Here is an 18,442-nt window from a genome sequence, read left to right as displayed (position 1 = left end):
ATTTATTCCACTGTGAGATTATTAGATGTATTCCACTGTGAGATAATCAGATATGTTCCACTGTGAGATTATCAGATGTATTCCACTGTGAGATAATCAGATATGTTCCACTGTGAGATTATCAGATGTATTCCACTGTGAGATTATCACATGTATTCCATTGTGAGATTATCAGATGTATTCCACTGTGAGATTATTAGATGTATTCCACTGGGAGATTATTAGATGTATTCCACTGTGAGATTATCAGATGTATTCCACTGTGAGATTATTTGATGTATTCCATTGTGAGATTATCATATGTATTCCACTGTGAGATTACTAGATGTATTCCACTGTGAGATTATCAAATGTATAGAGGATATTTGTTTGTTTTGAGTGAATATGGAATATATCTCACTGAGAAGTGAGAAAATTTCAAATATTTTCACGAGCGCGTAGCGCGAGTGAAAATGTGAACATTTTCTCACTTCGAGGTGAGATATATTCCATATTCACGAAAAATAAACAAATTTTCTTTTTATTTTATGCTCAATTACGTTGAGATGTGCATTTTGCAACATTTTTTAATCTCAGCGCGGGAAACAGACGCGCGTAAACAGACATGACGTCAGACGTGTTGTGATGTTAGAAAGACGGACACAACATAAAGTTCCATTTTTTTTTAATTTTATTTTGCTGCATAACGTTATGAAATTCTCATTAAGTAAAATAATTTGAATCGAGAAATATACTATAAAGAACAAAGTGCGACCATAATTTTCATCTTGTTTTAAGCAAATAATTTAAAATTCATACACAATATATGAAGGAACGTTATATCTAAAACTAATAATTAATTTGCTACTTTTCTTTCAGACACTGACGAAAGCAGATATTTTAAAGGCAGCCAGATTACTACGAGTCTGGTGCCGTACTACTTTTGTTAATGGTTACGTTCCCACTAGTAGGACACTAAGTAGCTTACAAGACTTTGTGTGTTTGATGCCATTGAGTGACTGCACATGGACAAAAGCCATAGGTAAGTAATTATCATGTATTATTAAACCCTTCGCCCGGCCTATAACATCTTTGTCTTGGTAAGATATGATAAAAACATGGTGCAGCTTTATTTTGTTTCTCAAACGTTATCTGATTTTATTCAAATGTTCCTCTAAAAGCTTGAATAAACGCTGTAATATTTACTTTGTGGCAGTCTTCTTTCACCAACATGGAGAGTAAAACATTTAAGGTTTTAGGTAGCGGAACCCATTATTATAATAATCTGGCAATATTGCATATCTTTGTACACGATTTCGGCACTCCTCGGTTATTACGGAAAGTCACGTTCAGCTATATACATGTACGACCGGAGAATGCCGAAATTGCGTTACGGCAATACGTAATTAGACGGAAATAGCCGAGTGTCATTACGTCTTTAAAGGAATCTAATACCTTTTCAGTAAGTATTTTGAATACAATGAAATAAAAACTATAAAACCTCATTGGACAACTTACTTTAGAATACGTTTGTTCCTCTGTTGAAGAGGACGGAGTAATTTGATTTTTTTTTGTTTTACTCTTCAGGCGTAATTGCTTTCTAAAATTCATTATTTATATGATATGAATTGTAATTTGGATATATCGCTTTTTGTAAAGTAAAAATATTGTTTGGTATCTGTTAGCTAATACATGCTCTATTATGTATCTTTAACAGTTTTATTCTGTGCAAACTTGATCTGAATATTGGCATATGTTTTGTTTTTCGAAAGAAAGGCGCTGTTGAAGGCGCTAAGTCTGTTTAACCTGATCGCGACGTCTGCTTCATACCTATTTAAGTTGTATGGAAATGTTTTATCGTTTTTCTGATATTCTAGGACGGTTAGTGTCGCCACAAGTACCAATGAAGCTTACATTGTCAACGTCACAAATAGTGAACCCCGCATAGAGACGTATTACATCACAGCATTTTACGTTTACGTTGCTGACGTCAATAGGATTAGGAAACGTGTCACCAAATACTAACGCCGAGGAAATATTCTCAACATTTGCTGTTCTGCTTGGTTGTAAGTAGCACTTGATTTATCTTTAATAAATACACCTAGATAAACAAACAAATCCGGGAATATACAAATGTAACTGCAACTATTGAGTAAAACATGTAAATATAGATTAATCGTTGGGTAAAACCAAGAATTGAGAAAAATTATTGCGTTAAACTAGGAATGTAGCCAACAAGACCATAGTCCTTTGAATTCTTTGAACGGTGTTCTTAAAAATTCTAGAGCAGCCTACATATTTATCCATTGTGAAAATGAAACAAGACCTGCCTTCAGTTGTCGTAAATATTTATCACGTGACAATGCTATCTAAAACGGTTTATTATTATTATTCATATGAAAGGGTCACTGGTGTCTGCTGACCAAGAATTTGTGAATAAGATGACCATAGATAATATGCAAGAATCATGAAAGTCAGGGTTTTGATGGCGATATGATAAGTTTTACACTGTAATAACTACATTTCTGTAAAAAAAATCTGTAACAAAATTCTGTCATGTAATTTATATTATCTTTTTCAGTAAACAATACACTTTCAGATGAAACCAAAATTATATGAGCTTACCAGGCATCAACATTTGATATATTTTGATAGTACTGTCATATAGAACTTGTTTATTTGTTAAACGGATACTATAATATTGGCGTACGCAGAGTGACTGGGCGGTGTGAGATGTGGGTTGGGACCGTTTCATTCTATTGGAAGAAATAGAATATGAACGTTTTGCCTAAATTCTTAGTGTATACCTACTATGTTTTATTTTACGTAAAGATGATATATTTGGCGGTGATCTCAGTGATCTAGAATGCACGGGAAAATCGTTCTACCTTGTACTTGCACTTAGATCATACTGTGATATAAACAAGACAGAGTTACATATGCTGAAAGAAACTCTGAATACATAACCAGAAATTTCGGAAAATAAAATCAAAGATGAAATACATGGTAAATCTTAAGCGGTTAAGTATGATATGTTTACAATCAAATCCATCCGTCGAGAAGAGTATGGTCATTTATTGCTATCATAGATATTTTCTTCAAAAAGCATTTTTGGAACTGTTTAGTTACGTTGTATTTGATCTTTTCCAGACATATTTTCTAGCCATTGTTTGACACAATCAGGACTTTTACATCTTTAACTAACCGCCTTTGCTTTAAAGAGAATATTAAAATGAACAAATCAGATTTGATAATTATCACAGCGAAAGCCTATACGAAACTTGTGCGATAATAAAATATAGTGCTTTCCATGATTCGAGGAATACGTTAAGATTTCTGATCCGAGTTATTTTATCAGATGCAGTGAATTATATTTCATGTAATTATTCCTTCTCTTGAGAAGGAATATCTTAATTCAATAAGTCACACTTGACTGAGCTACTGATGACGAAAGCTGTTGTAATTACAAGCTGGCCAATTAAACTCCGTGACCTTAGAAATAACCTCTGACGTTAAACTATTATTTCTCAATTGAGGGGACTCCATGGGTTACACAATACTAAACCCGAGGATGATTAATTGATTCTTTTATTTCCTCCTGAACATAACATATGTACATTCACCAGATAGACATATATCAGCAAATTTAAATGTAAACAACCAAATATTATCGTTACCTTCAAATGCATGGTTAATATATGAAAATAAACCCCATTGCGACCCTCTAATTATGTGTAGCAAATTCACACACCGAATACCAGGTCAGTGTCTTATTGCCGTATTTACTCTACTGAAAGAGGTAACAGATGGATCTAACAATTTATGTTAAATAACTAGCGTAAATACTTACCTGATATTTTTTGGCAGTATAAAACAGACATTGCAACCAAAATTTTACAAGATGGTCATTTTATATTTATATAGATGTGCCCTAGAAGGAACTTTTGGTATGCTTTAACTTGTTAAAACAAGATGTTGAATTGTGTTCTCTATTGACAACAGCTCGACATAGTGAGCGATCTAACTGGCGCAGAAGAATAACTAGAGCGGGACCGCAGATTGGAGATGAGCCGTTATTTAGCCTATGGTGACATAAATACAGCGTTCAAAGACAAATCAGTGAAAAGTAAAGACTTTATTTACAAACATTATACACATTTCAAAGCCATTTCTGATTTCATAATTTCAAATTAGATAATGTATTTAAACGTGCATGGTATCCTGGTAGAGCGCCCGGCTCGAGTGCGGGAGGTCGTTGGTTCGATCTCTGGCTGCGTCATGATAGTACTAGTAGCTTCCTTGCTTGGCGCTCTGCACTTAGAGGATAGGGCTAGAATTTTGTCAGCCCGTTGTCAGTATAATCTGACTTAGTTGGATATCATGTTACGTGTTTACGGCGTAATATTCCAGTGAGGTAGCATTATAAAGCTGGGCATTTTTCTTGTACAAGTAAGTGATGTCGTCTGCTTAATGAAAACGACGACAAACACATTATAGTCAAACTTTCGTTAAATATTTGTAGATAGCGGTTTATTTAATGCAGGTATAGAATTGAGACAAATAGTATTTTTATTCTCTTATCCTATACTATTGTTTTCTAGTCTGTGTTCAGACCCTATGTTTTTTACAGGATATAAGTTCAGATTTTTTATAATAATGCCCCCATTCTTCTCAAAACAAGAGAAAGATCAAAGAGGAATTCTGATGATAGAGAAAGTAAAAATTAAGAAAGTGTTCTTATGAAAACAATATTATCTAGCCAGACTAATGGTTGATGAACAGTTCCAATTTTGAATCTCAGTGTTTGAATTTCTCCATCAGTTTTCAGCTATTACAACAATGTCACAGTTCGTTTCCGGTGGAAATAACATATCATTCTGGGAAACATCACACGGTGGAGCGCCCTCTACTAATCGTCCACAATCCTTGGAAGCTGATGATACAGTGCCACCTGTAAAAGTGAAACAAACGTCACAGTCAAACCTCGTAAAATCGGCTGCAAACTAAACCATCAGCAAGGTATACAAACAATCTGACTAAAGTACTTGATCTTCTAAACGAAGATCTGAGAACGACCCATTCACATTCGTCTTCTGTATATTTTGGATTTCCATTTTTGCTATTTTTATATATGTTATCCAATCAGACGACTTGTTCGATTGTCAAAGGATAAGAAAAATATGCGGTTATTCCAGGACTCGAACCCGGGACCCCTCGCTTACAAAGCAAGTGGTCTACCGACTGAGCTAACCGGCTATCTGATACATTACGACATAAGAATTGTAAATATCAAAAGTCAATGCTACATGTAGATTTGCAAGATGTTGTAAGCTAGGCTCTGATTGGCTAGCGAAAGAGCCGTCAGAACGAGGCAATGAATAGGTCGTTTTCAGATCCTATGCGTAGCGTAATAGGAGATGTACTTTAGTCAGATTGGGTATACAAATATAACTTGTATTTTAAAGATCTATGAGTTCCCTTCGCTTTGTATTGATGTAGAGATTTATATAACATGTTGCTATGAGTAGAGTGCATACGTATATCCATGGTTTTATGGGTTGTTTTTATTTTTAATTAAGGAAGCGGTTATAGTAGGTTATACGTCGGATTCAGTATTTCCACGAGGGCGACATATTACCGCCCTAGTGTATAAGTAGTGTTTTGGTATGAATCATTTCGATTCTAGTATTTCCTTAATCTAAACCTGTAGATGATATATATAGTAGCGCTCTTTCTTGATCGCAACAAATACATTAACGTCACCGCACGATAACCTGACGTTATTCTAGCGTAAGAGTGTTTTAACAGAGACAAGCATATTAGAATACACCTCGATCTATAAATAAAAAACTGGAGGTTCAAAATTAGGTGGGACAGACTATAGGTAACACCTCGATCTGCAATAATATATTCGGCTCGAGTTGATTTCGCCAGTCCTGGATCCCATGAGGCGCTTTTGTGACCATTTCATTTTATATATATACCTATTTCATTTGTTATATCAGCCAAAATTGGCAACACTTTTATGCTAAAGTAAGTCGAAAAATTCGTTTAAAAAGGTGAACTTTTGGACCAATGGAACCAAACTCCAACATAGTGTTGCCTCGGTAAAGTAGATTGTTTGACAATATTCCTGCGCGGAGGTTGCAATGAGACGCCAAAACACCATCATTTCGTTATCATTACTGACGTCATATTTGACTTCAAACTAGAGAAAGTAGTCCAATTGTTGAATAATTTATGTGTCTGCATTCGATAAGAATTGAATACAGGATTTTGAGAAATAAATATTGACAAAAATTCAGTAGGTGTATGATAAGATTAAATAGTTCATAATGAGCTGATCTATTGTAAGTATTGACCTGGCACTCATGAATATTCCGTGTATTTCCGTAAATTAATTTTCGGTGTTCGAACATAAATAGCGATATAACTAAATATTACATATATCGTTTTTAGCTCATCTGATTTTTTGAAAAAAAATGATGAGTTATTGTCATCACTTGAGCGGTTGTCGGCGTCGGCGTCGGCGTCGGTGTCGGCGTCGGCGTCGGCGTCTGCGTCGGCGTTGCCTGGTTAAGTTTTATGTTTAGGTCAGCTTTTCTCCTAAACTATCAAAGCTATTGCTTTGAAACTTGGAATACTTGTTCACCATCATAAGCTGACCCTGTATAGCAAGAAACATAACTCCATCTTGATTTTTGCAAGATTTATGGCCCCTTTTGTACTTAGAAAATATCAGATTTCTTGATTAAGTTTTATGTTTAGGTCAACTTTTCTCCTAAACTATCAAAGCTATTGCTTTGAAACTTGGAATACTTGTTCACCATCATAAGCAGACCCTGTACATCAAGAAACATAACTCCATCTTGCTTTTTGCAAGAATTATTGCCCCTTTTGGACTTAGAAAATCAGTATTCTTGGTTAAGTTTTATGTTTAGGTCAGCTTTTCTCCTAAACTGTCAAAGCTATTGCTTTAAAACTTGCAACACTTGTTCACCATCATAAGTTGACCCTGTACAGCAAGAGACATAACTCCATCCTGCTTTTTGCAAGATTTATGGCCCTTTTTGGACTTAGAAAATATCAGATTTCTTGGTTAAGTTTTATGTTTAGGTCAACTTTTTCTCTTAAACTATCAAAGCTATTGCTTTGAAACTTGCAACACTTGTTCACCATCATAAGCTGACCCTGTACAGCAAGCAACATAACTCCATCCTGCTTTTTGCAATAATTATTGCCCCTTTTGGACTTAGAAAATCATTTTCTTGGTTGAGTATTATGTTTAAGTCAACTTTTCTCATAAACTATCAAAGCTATTGCTTTAAAACTTGCAACAGTTTTTCACCATCATAAGTGGACACTGAACATCAAGAAACATAACTCTGTCCTGCTTTTTGCAAGAATGATGGCCCTTTTTAGACTTAGAAAATCATGGGTAGGACAATATTTCTATTACACAAAAAAAAATCAGATGAGCGTCAGCACCCGCAAGGCGGTGCTCTTGTTATTTGATATACTGTCGCATGTACAGGTAGCTGTGCGGACAAAGCGTTTACCTGCCAATATCAGGATTATTGGTTCGAGTCCTACGTCTGACCATATATTTTTCCCAAAATTGTATATGCAGACTTACCACTCATTTGATCAAACGTATCCTGATATTTATGGTTCATTCATTCAGAGTAATCATATAAATAAAATTATTTACCAGTTGTATTGTCCAATATTTTTGACCTGTCAAAAAATGGACCCGGCTTTCATTATATTCTGTTCGAGCCTGTATAAGATTAACATGAAAGCCGGGAACATGTTTTGACAGGTCAATTAAATTGTACAATAAAAATGTGGAATAAAATTGTTTTAAATGTATCTTAGATAAATAGACAAATTACCTGTAACCAGCGTTCCTGAAAATAAATACTACAAGGGAAAACAAATTCATGAAATATGACATATAAAATAATGTAAACGATCACATTACAATACAATAAATTGAAAAAAAGAAGATCTATTCAGTAAGTGATTTCGAACCCGTGTTAACGTGCGTGGAAGTCAGACACCTTACCTTTACGCCACCCTGACATCGATTAACTTTACATGCTACTTTAGTAATGAAGCTAATTTCAGGATACTAATATTGCGTAAATAAACGTAAACGCCCGAAAATATTGGCGAAGATTAATGAGTGCCAGGTCAATACTTACGGACAATAACTGACTTGGTATAGGCTAGATCAATAATAAACATAGTTGTTTTTCTTTCAAATTTATCTATACCATTTCTTGCGTTTATGTTCATACCCTTTGTTTTGCAGATATAAGAGAACCCATGTAATCATCCCTCTTTTCTCCTCAAAATCATACAAGGAAGAATATTCGTGAAAAACCTACTCTTCATGGTGAATATTTGAGCCGCGACAAGTTAAAGGGAGCTTATCGTAGTTATAACGTTTTCGAGATAAATGACGTCAAAGTTTGCCAGTGCTCCTAAAAGTGGCGGCGTCTTAAAGAAATGATATAAAGGATTCTTTCCAGCAGGTAAATTGCATTCTTTGTACAAGATATACTTTTTACTCGAGCCTGATAAGCCTCATGTCTTGTCAACAATGAAGTCCTTAAGTCTGGCATTAGCTTTTAACTTAAAATACTGTTCCACAGCAATAATAGTAAAGGAGAGAGTGAAATCTATATCTAAGCTTTTTGTATAATGCACACCTCTATAGCTTATTATATATCAAAATCACCAAAACAGTATTGTACAACACAGAGGCGCATTTCAGCAGGTGCCAAAATAAAAGCAGTCAACTTGAAATATATAATCATGTAATCGCATTACATTTTAAAGGACATGAGTTACGATCAAATAACGTACCGCCGTATTATCTTTATACTTCCAGGTGTAGGTGGGCAACATTCACATGGAGCTGACTCAGTTATATCGATGTAAGACCACGCATTCAGCAGTTTCCAGCGGAAGAGGACGAATACAGGATAAATGCTGATAACTGTTCCGGTTTGTATGATTTTCTCAGATAAAAAAATAATAATAAAGATTTGTACTTGAAAACTGTAACTGAAATGTAGTCGAAAAGTAACTAAGAAGAAAAATATGTTATTGGCATGACAGTAAAGAACATACGTTGGAATGTTTAGGACATTCAATTATTTTAAATATTTTTTTAGAATAAATCGTGCGCACGACATCTTAACTCGAGCACACAACATTTTATCTTAAGGAGGTAGGTTACCTTGTTACACGGGTAAATTCAAATTAATTGAACCGCAGCATTCTTTTGTATTTCGTGTAATATGAAGTTTTAACTGCTATAATCTCAATTTCGTTTGTCTCTGTCCCTTCAAGTTCAATTTTTATCCAGGTTTGAAGAACATGACGCTCCAAAGGTATTTTATATTGAAAAAAGAAGGAAAATACGGATATTTAACACTTTTCAGTGTATTTTAGTTTCATTGATATCCGTAGAAGTCTGCATAATTGATAATTTTACTAATATGCACGTAAGCTTTTTAATATAAGCTTAAAATGTATATGTCGCGGGGCTCGTGTTTCCATGGTAACGCATTTTCTCTCATTTTTAAACAACTATGTATAAAAATAGGGGTTTTCGACGGCTTCAGTGCCATTCTGTTAATGACCAACATGGAATATTTGGGTAATATTATTAGCAAAATACCAAGCACTTTACATGGTACCCTATTTTTCTTAATGTTTAAAGTAACCATGGCAACAGAGATGTTTAAAATAGCTTATATCTTGCTTTTTGTCGTAATTTCTTATAAAAAGTATTGAATAAGATTATCTTTCTAGTTGATGTAACTTTAAAACATATTATTTCTAACGTAAGTCATATTTTCGTGTTATTTGCATTTATTCAAACAAATTTCACAGCTTAGAATACTTACAGCAGTACCCCTCGTCTGGAATTTTTCATGGAAAAATCGTTCAGCATGCTGCTATTATTCTCATGGATATTGTTGAAATGAAAATAAAAAGCCGAAGCTGTGTTTCTTAAATAGACCAGTGTCAACGTTTTTAAATTTTACATTCAGATACATAGGTCACGGGCTTCGTTTCCATGGTAACATCAGTTCAATTCAAGAAACCACAATTTTCTACTGAAATTTGAACAATTTTAGATCTTAGTTTTAGTACATAAGTAGCAAATTATCAACTGAACCTGAAAAATGGGTATTACAAATCAAACTGCTAGATTTTTTATTTGAAAATGGCCGTAACAAGTCACCTTTCACCTAACTATATTCCAAATAACATTGTTTATCATCATCCATTTTCTTACATTCCGCATAACATTTCAATATAACTACATAAAAGAAGCAAAATATTGATTATTATTCAAAGCAAAAGACTCATAAAAAATATTTCAGCAAATAATGGTTATTCGAAAATAGTTAAAATAAAGAAAATGCACAGAATTACATACTTTCAAGATAAAAGCTATTAATTTTGCGCGGTAACTGACACGTAACGTCATGACGTCAGTGACGTCATTTTAAGGCAACATTGTTTTGAAGCGTTTCTGCGGCAATTTATTAATTATTTCTGCATTATTAAACCATAAAGCATCAGATCGAAGACAGGTTCATGATTTGTTTTCAGAAGAATGAATATACAAACACATTTTGTTTGTCGTAAACGTCGTCGTAAATCGTCACGTTAGCTTCCGGTTGGACATGCGCACATACAAATATGAAGGTAACCTACCTCCTTAAGCTCACGCGAACGAAATCTTATCTCGAACGCCCGACATCTTATCTCAAGCGTTCTACATCTTATCTCGTGCGCACGACATCTTATCTCGAGCTATCGACATCTTTTCTCGTGTGCACGACATCTTATCTCGAACGCACGACATCTTATCACGGGAGCACGAGATAAGATGTCCTGCGCACGAGATGATATGTCGTGCGAACGAAATGTTTAAAGAACAAAAAAAATACATGTCCAAAAGATACCACCGTAAAAACAGCACATATTTCTTCTTTTTAAATGATAGAAATGAATAAGTTCATAGGAGTATAGAAGGCAAGTCTTCGTGATAAAAATTACTTTTTAGCACCGTTATCTGGGTCTCGTTTAAGGTTAAAATAAAAGCCGTTACGTTACGTACTTTGATATTACAGCTGGAGTGTTATCACAAATCACATATGTTCATGATGCAGCTACCTGAAAACACTAGGTAATATTTAAAAAAGAATCATTCTGGTACCGTAAAGTATTATTATTCATTATGTTCATATAATGACCCATCACGGCTAAAATGACCATAAAATTATGAGAAGAAAACCGAAAACCCCCGGATTACAAATTCTTTATTTATATATTTGTACAGGTGCTTGACTGACTCTCGAATTTGTCGTATTGAACAGTTATACAGGAGGTCGGACGCTGATACAGTAAACCAGGCAGCGGAAGTGGTAAACCATTCATCTTATAGCAACGAGACTGTCATATATGGCAGCAGTGGAAACATTTCATTGAGGATAAGTTTTAAAAAATCACAATGTTTCCAAATACCTGTATCGCAGATTCCGATTCACGTCTGATGAACCAAGTGTCATGTTCGTTAGTGTGTCTACAGCAGATTCCAAGGAAGTAAGATTTGTAATTGCAAGACACATCTCCTTAAAACGGGCCCATATGATGTCAAACCGGAAGTCGCTCCCACAGGACTCGGCGCTGAATGGCAGCAGTATCTATTTAGGCATGTGCGTCTGTAAGCGCAACAGCTGTTGCAGGAATGATTTAATCGGGTTCAGATAAACTAATAGTTAAGAATGTAGTTTTTATTATGGTGATACAAACTAAAATACTTCGTCCTGTACATGTATATTATAGGCTGTAGAGATAATATATGGAATTGATTAACGTAGCATCGGCGCTTCGGAATCGCGTTAATGAAGCAAATAAGTTTGGGATTTGATTTCTGTCTGTTTTGTATCTTATGAAAAAAGAAAACTGTTTGAGAAAAAAAAACGAGATTATTGTGTGTGGAATTTTGTAGAAATTATGTGTATTTCATGCGCGGATCAAACCAATTTTCTCAAAGGGGGTCTGACCGAACCCTCACTATGACAAACATGTGTCTCTATGTATACTACTATGACTAAGTTGTGTCTCTTATGTATACACTAAGTAATTTGATATGACTTTTGTTGACGCTAGGAAAAGAGTACTACTTCCGGTCAAGTAAACATGTCGGTAATTTTTGGAGCTGGTAGAAAATGTAAAGTTTTGTTGGATAGGTTTCATATTCCTGGATAGGAATAATCATGTTAAAGCTATAAAGCAATACAATGATTGGATTCTAAAATTAATTGATAGAAGGTAAAACTTGACATTTTATTGACATTTCATTGATGAACAAAGGATATATCGTTTCGCGCCAGATCTCAAATGACGAACAAAAGGAGACGCCAACGCAGTAAATCTTCTCCTTCACAAAACATTTGTATAAAAACACAGATCAGTATTAGAAAGTGATGTAGACAGTGACTGTAGTTTGTATTTTGATCCAGTTGAAGACTTAATTAGTGATAGTGAAGATAAAATCATCCCCCAACATCATACACCCGCTACGTCCAAAATGGGTCTATCAGATGAAGATCTCAAAAAGTTGGCAACTTTGATCAGCAAGGAAATAAAACAAGACTTAATATATAATGGAATCAAGTCAAAAATAAAAACAATAGTGCACGCTGAAACGACTCATTTAAGGGAGGAAATATCAATGCTGAAAAATGAGAATGTCCAGCTAAAAAACTCGCTAAAATCCGCAATGTTAGAACTTGATGAATTAGATCAGTACGGGAGACGCATGTGTCTTGATATTTATGGGATCCCTGGAGACACAGGAAAGTAGGATGAGGATATTGAGACCAAGGTTCTTAATCACACCAAAGCCAGAGATAAACTGAGTTGTCCCCGAACGATATCGAATGATGCCATCGCCTTTGCCTTCCTAGTGGAAGTACAAACGGAAAAGTGATCATTAAATTCACAAATGCAAAAGCCAGACAACGCATAAGCTCTGCCAGGAAGGCGTTCGATGATGGAATATTTATCCAAGACAATCTTACCAAATACCGAGAGAAACTCGCATACGAAGCCAGGCAATTGGTGCGGGCCAAGAAACTAAACAAAACTTGGATCGCAGGCTGCAAGGTCTATGGATCAAAAACTGGGAAAAAAATGAACTTGACGGCACCGAAATAGTTCGAAAAGTGTGGATAAAAGACATGGACGTAATAGAGAGCTTAAACTCTGAATAAAAACAGTAATGATTTACTGTTAGTGTATTATTCCTAGAGCTGTGTATTAGTATATGTATAGTATTTATTCTGCGCGGTATTATTCACGAATTTCTTGTATTTATTCAATCAATTGTCAATCAATTACTACGGTAAATATCGGTAAAAGATCAAGTTGACCGTCACACTCTACCATGCGGACTTAAATTTATAGGGAGTTCTCTCCCTTGCTATGTATATGCATCGTCCGTAAAAAAGCATTTAATTGTTTTTCGTGTATATAGTCCATCCATGTGCTAGTTATCTTTTTTATACACATTTTATCTATAAATGTGTAGAAAATATACAACTGTTAAGTTATTGCCTAATATTAAAACTGTATCATATGGCTTACACTGTATTATAATGCTTAAAGCTATTTAAATTCTGTATGGATTATAATTACACAACTCAATATGACATTGAAACATCTGACAACTTAAATAATTCAAAATAATGTCAAAAAATTAGTATATATGTGTATTTCACTTTAGTCATATTTAAATATCTCAAAAATAAGCACACGCACCTTTGAATTTTATTTACAATGTGCTCTTAGACATTCTGTGACCTGTCAGACAGCGGTTTAGTCTGCAGTACCTGAGATTTTGTGCACACTATGCAAGGTTATGTGCGAACTGTATAAGGTCTGGCGGGCAGTACTTGAGTTTTGATAGGCAGTACTTGAGGTTTAGTGGGCAGTACTTGAGGTCTGGTGGGCAGTACTTGAGGTTTGGTGGGCAGTACTTGAGGTCCGGTGCGCAGTACTTGAGGTTTGGTGGGCAGTACTTGAGGTTTGGTGGGCAGTACTTGAGGTCTGATGCGCAGTACTTGAGGTTTGGTGGGCAGTACTTGAGGTCCGGTGCGCAGTACTTGAGGTCTGGTGCGCCCTTTCCGAGGTATGTTGCGCACTTTGTAAGGTCTAATGGGCAGTACATGAGGTCTGGTGGACAATACTTGAGGTCTGGTGCGCAGAACTTGAGGTCTGGTGGGCAGTACTTGAAGTCTGGTGGGCAGTATGTGAAGTCTGGTGCGCACTTTCCGAGGTTTTTTGCGCACTTTGTAATGTCTGGTGCAGTTAACCGGTTTAAACTCTCGAGAAGTTTTTTTCTCTCTCTCTGACTGTTCCATTGCGGTGTGACATTGTACTACTTTCTTTAATATTGTTTAAGTGTCAGTTATACCCTAAAATAGAGTTACATTCCTGGAGACGGCGCTTTTGTTACATTGTGTCTTTCTGATGGTTTTTTTTCTCTGAAGCTTTTAATGCAGTTTATGAAATGTTGTATGACATTAAGGCATTCGGTATTTAATAAATCTGAATTGATTTCAGTTTCCGATATAAAATGGCGAAACCACAAAAAAAGGAAAAGTCCAGGCCTTACACCTTGGCGCAGTCGCGTTACGTCAGTCGATACAAGTAAGTGATGTTGTCTGCTTATATAACACAACGTCAGTCGATACAAGTAAGTGACGTCGTCTGCTTATAGAACACAACGTCTGCTTATAGAACACAACGTCAGTCGATACAAGTAAGTGATGTCGTCTGCTTATAGAACACAGCGTCAGTCGATACAAGTAAGTGATGTCGTCTGCTTATAGAACACAACAGGAAACATATAATCGTCAAACATTCGTTAATTGTTTTTATCTTTTAAGCATGCAGATATATCTTTATTCTCGTATTCTACGATACTAATTTACTAGTCTGTATTCAGAATTACAGACCTAGGAGGTAACTCCTGAGGCAGTTTAAATTTTGTGTAATTACGCCCCTTTCTCTTCTCAAAACAAAGAACAAAATCTAATGGTATTCTGCTAACATAATACAAAAAAAGAAAGTAGAAAATTAAAAAAATATTTTTCAATTCAAAAACAAACAAAAACAAATTATATAGCCATACTACTTGTTGACTAGCAGTTCGCGTTTTGAAACCTAATGTTTGAATTCCTCTATCAAATTTCAGCTAGTACGTCAATGGGACCGTCTGTTTCCGGCGAAACTTACAGGCCACCCAGGGAAACATCAGAAAGTCGAGCGCCCTCTAGTAATCGTCCGCATTCCTGGGAAGATGGTGATACAGCGCCACCTGTAATAGTGAGACAGTCTAACACCGAGGAGATCGTCTGCAGGCTTAACCATTTAGCAAAGTATACAAATAGATAACATACATTTTTAAGATCTATAAGTTCCCTTTGCTTTACAAAACGAAGATTCTATGTTTATGTATAGGGCGGCTTGACACATAAAGTATGATTACATAATTTTCCGATTTTAATTACTGTTCATCTACGGCTTGTGAGATCAAGGTTTAGTTCGCACAAGGTGACAGTTGGTGAGCACTGTGTAAGGTTATATGCGCATTGTTAAAGGTCTGGTGCGCACAGTAAACAGGTTTAAACTCTCTAGAATTTGTTCTACCTCCAACTGTTCCATGAGCACGTCGCATTGTGAAATCTAAATTGGTTTTATTCAGGTACAAATGCACAAACCTTACGGGTCTTCACCTGCCCCTTGGCACCACAGATACAAGTAAGTAATGTCGTCTGCTTTTGAACAACAGTAAATATTTGTACAAAATATTTATACAACTGTTTCATTTTTACGAAAGTAGAACTGAGATATATCTACTGACACTGGTTATATTTATAGGAGATAATTCCAAAGGCGGTTCGAATTTGGTAAAATTATGTCCCTTTTGAAATTATGTACGTTTTTACTATTAAAAAACGGGCAGTTTGTTAGGCATACTGGGAGACCCGCCCGCTTAGCTCAGTAGGTAAGAGCGTTGGTCTACGGACCGCGGGGTCGCGAGTTCGATCCTCGAGCGGGGCGTATGTTTGCATCTAATAGTCTGGACAATTTTATATCATTTTAGATAATTTTAATACAAACTTCAAAATAAGGAACTTCTACCATATTTTTGTACTTAGAAAACCTGCTAAGTACGTCAATTTGTGCTCTGTTAAAATTAATGAATTTTGTGGTCATGTTTGAAGATTTACAACTGGAAAATGGAGAATAACAGAGAACTGAAAAAATACCAGTTTATCGGAAATATCGTCAACTTTAACTTCTGAAAGTTTTATAACAGTCCGTTGAAAACCGATGAAAGGAAAAGAAATTCGCCGATTTTTTTGTTGTACAGCCGTATTTTTTGTTGTATATAGAAACGCTTCTTAGAAAACCTGTCAAGTACGTCATCTTGCGCTCTGCTGGAAAAAAGAAGTTTGTGATCATGTATAACAGAGAGCTGTAAAAAATACCAGTCTATGTGAAAATTTCATAATAGTCCGTTGAAAATCGGTAGGTGGAGCATGATTGAAATAACTGGCTTAGGCAAGCAATAACTTTTTTTTGGACTTAGGAAATTAAATTTATGTGTTAGGTGTATAATAGGTAAGGCTTTCTGAAATTTTGAGATAACATAGCTCTATTCATATTCTTAAATGCTATTTTTGATAAAATATTATAAACATATTCGACTTGTTCCGCTTTTCGCTTTAATATTAACAAGTATTATATACTTATTCTATAGTGTTAAAAGGACATAGATCTACTAGTACAAACAGTGTTAGAGAAAAAAATGGTAACCGTTTACGCACCTCCAATGACGTCACTGCACGCGCATGGGTTATCGCAAAATAACCATAATTTTGCTGATGTTCTTTTATGTATTAGTTATTGGTCAAATATCAAATTTTATGGAATTTATTGCAAGCGTAGCGTAGCGGAGCGCAGCAATAAGTTCTATAAAATTTGATATGACCAATAACTGATTTACAGTTTGCCTGTGCAAAAAGTCACGTACGCCATGTCGGCGTACGCTTTGAAGTGATAAACGTCCGCCCATAAGAATTTTGATTGACAGGTCTAGAGAGGGAAAAGTTGTCTTGAAACGTCAATCAAATACCAATAGCCAGGGTTCATTTTTCACAGTGTTAATTCGTGAATGGTATTACATGTATATGCACATGTCGAAAGTAACTAAAATATGGCAGAAAAGACAGTTTCAACAGAACACAAAACTGAGCTGGATTATCAATTAGATTTCCTGAACGATGACTACTTTTATATTCCGTTTGGTCAAAATGATGTTACTGTTTCGCAGTTTCTTATTGTCGACACGCAACAACTCTACGACGCCAAGAATGATACTAGAAATCAAGCAGAAAACAAAGAGAACACCCCAGCAGAAGTGTGCAACAGTATGTATTTTTTAATTTAATTTTAACTTAGTGCTTTTTGGTAACCGGTCCTAGAGCTAAAAATTCTAGCAATATTTTTGCTCTGATTTGTAATGTTTCATTATCTCCCGCCGATGAAAGGGAGGGGATACTGAAATGGCGTACGTTGGCCGTCCGTGTGCCCTTCCGTGCGTCCTTCCGTCCGCAGTCATTTCTCGGCAACTAGCCGGTAGTATTTTATGAAACCTAAAATAAATATGGACCAACATACTGCAATGATGCCCGTCATTTTTTTTATTGGATTGGTCAATTTTCCTTAGAATTATTGCCCTTGATTTAATGAAAGCATGTGTTCTTCCGTCTGTCTGCTGCCATTTCTCAGTAACTTGCAGATAGTATTTCATGAAACTTAAAATAAATATTTGACCAATAACTAATACATGATGTCCGTCATTTTTTTATTAGTCATTTTTACTTAAGAGTTATTGCCGTTGATTTAATGAAAAATCCACGTCCGCTGCCATTTCTCAGTAGCCAGTTGGTAGAATTTCATGAAACTTAAAATAGATAACAATCGGAATGACAATGAATTTACCACAAACCCTTTCACGTGCCGTGTTTGTGGAAGTTTAAATTAAATAAATATTCTTTTCTCTTTGCAGGTATATTTCAGAAGCCGCTGTCTACAGTAGATATCAAGAACAAGCAGAGGAACGCTGTTCCTGCCAACACGACTCGAAGTTATATATGGGCGATAAATATGTGGAAAGAATGGGCCGAGAATCGCAACCTGCAACCAGAAACTGCATCGGAGGCGGGCTTTCCAATTCCTCTGGATATCGGAAACTTTCAGTCTTACCAGGAAATGGACTTTTGGCTTAAACGCTTTGTGAAATTAAGCGGAAGAACGGTGAATCCTACCCGCCAGCAACTTTGCAAAATATCGC

At 35.6% G+C, this 18,442-nt stretch overlaps 1 long non-coding RNA gene across 1 annotated transcript; it reads left to right on the top strand.

Annotated features, from left to right (window-relative positions):
- The first annotated feature begins 672 nt into the window (after positions 1-672).
- On the top strand, positions 673-4,988 carry LOC128549449 (uncharacterized). Its single transcript, XR_008367651.1, has 4 exons — positions 673-1,021; positions 1,857-2,045; positions 3,982-4,105; positions 4,801-4,988. It is a non-coding gene; the product is annotated as an uncharacterized LOC128549449 (long non-coding RNA).
- The last annotated feature ends 13,454 nt before the right edge of the window (positions 4,989-18,442 follow it).

The sequence above is a fragment of the Mercenaria mercenaria genome, chromosome 16 (assembly GCF_021730395.1).
Source record: "Mercenaria mercenaria strain notata chromosome 16, MADL_Memer_1, whole genome shotgun sequence".
Lineage (NCBI taxonomy): Eukaryota > Metazoa > Mollusca > Bivalvia > Venerida > Veneridae > Mercenaria > Mercenaria mercenaria.
Note: the sequence above shows the minus strand (reverse complement) of the source record. Positions and strands in the feature narration are given on the sequence as shown.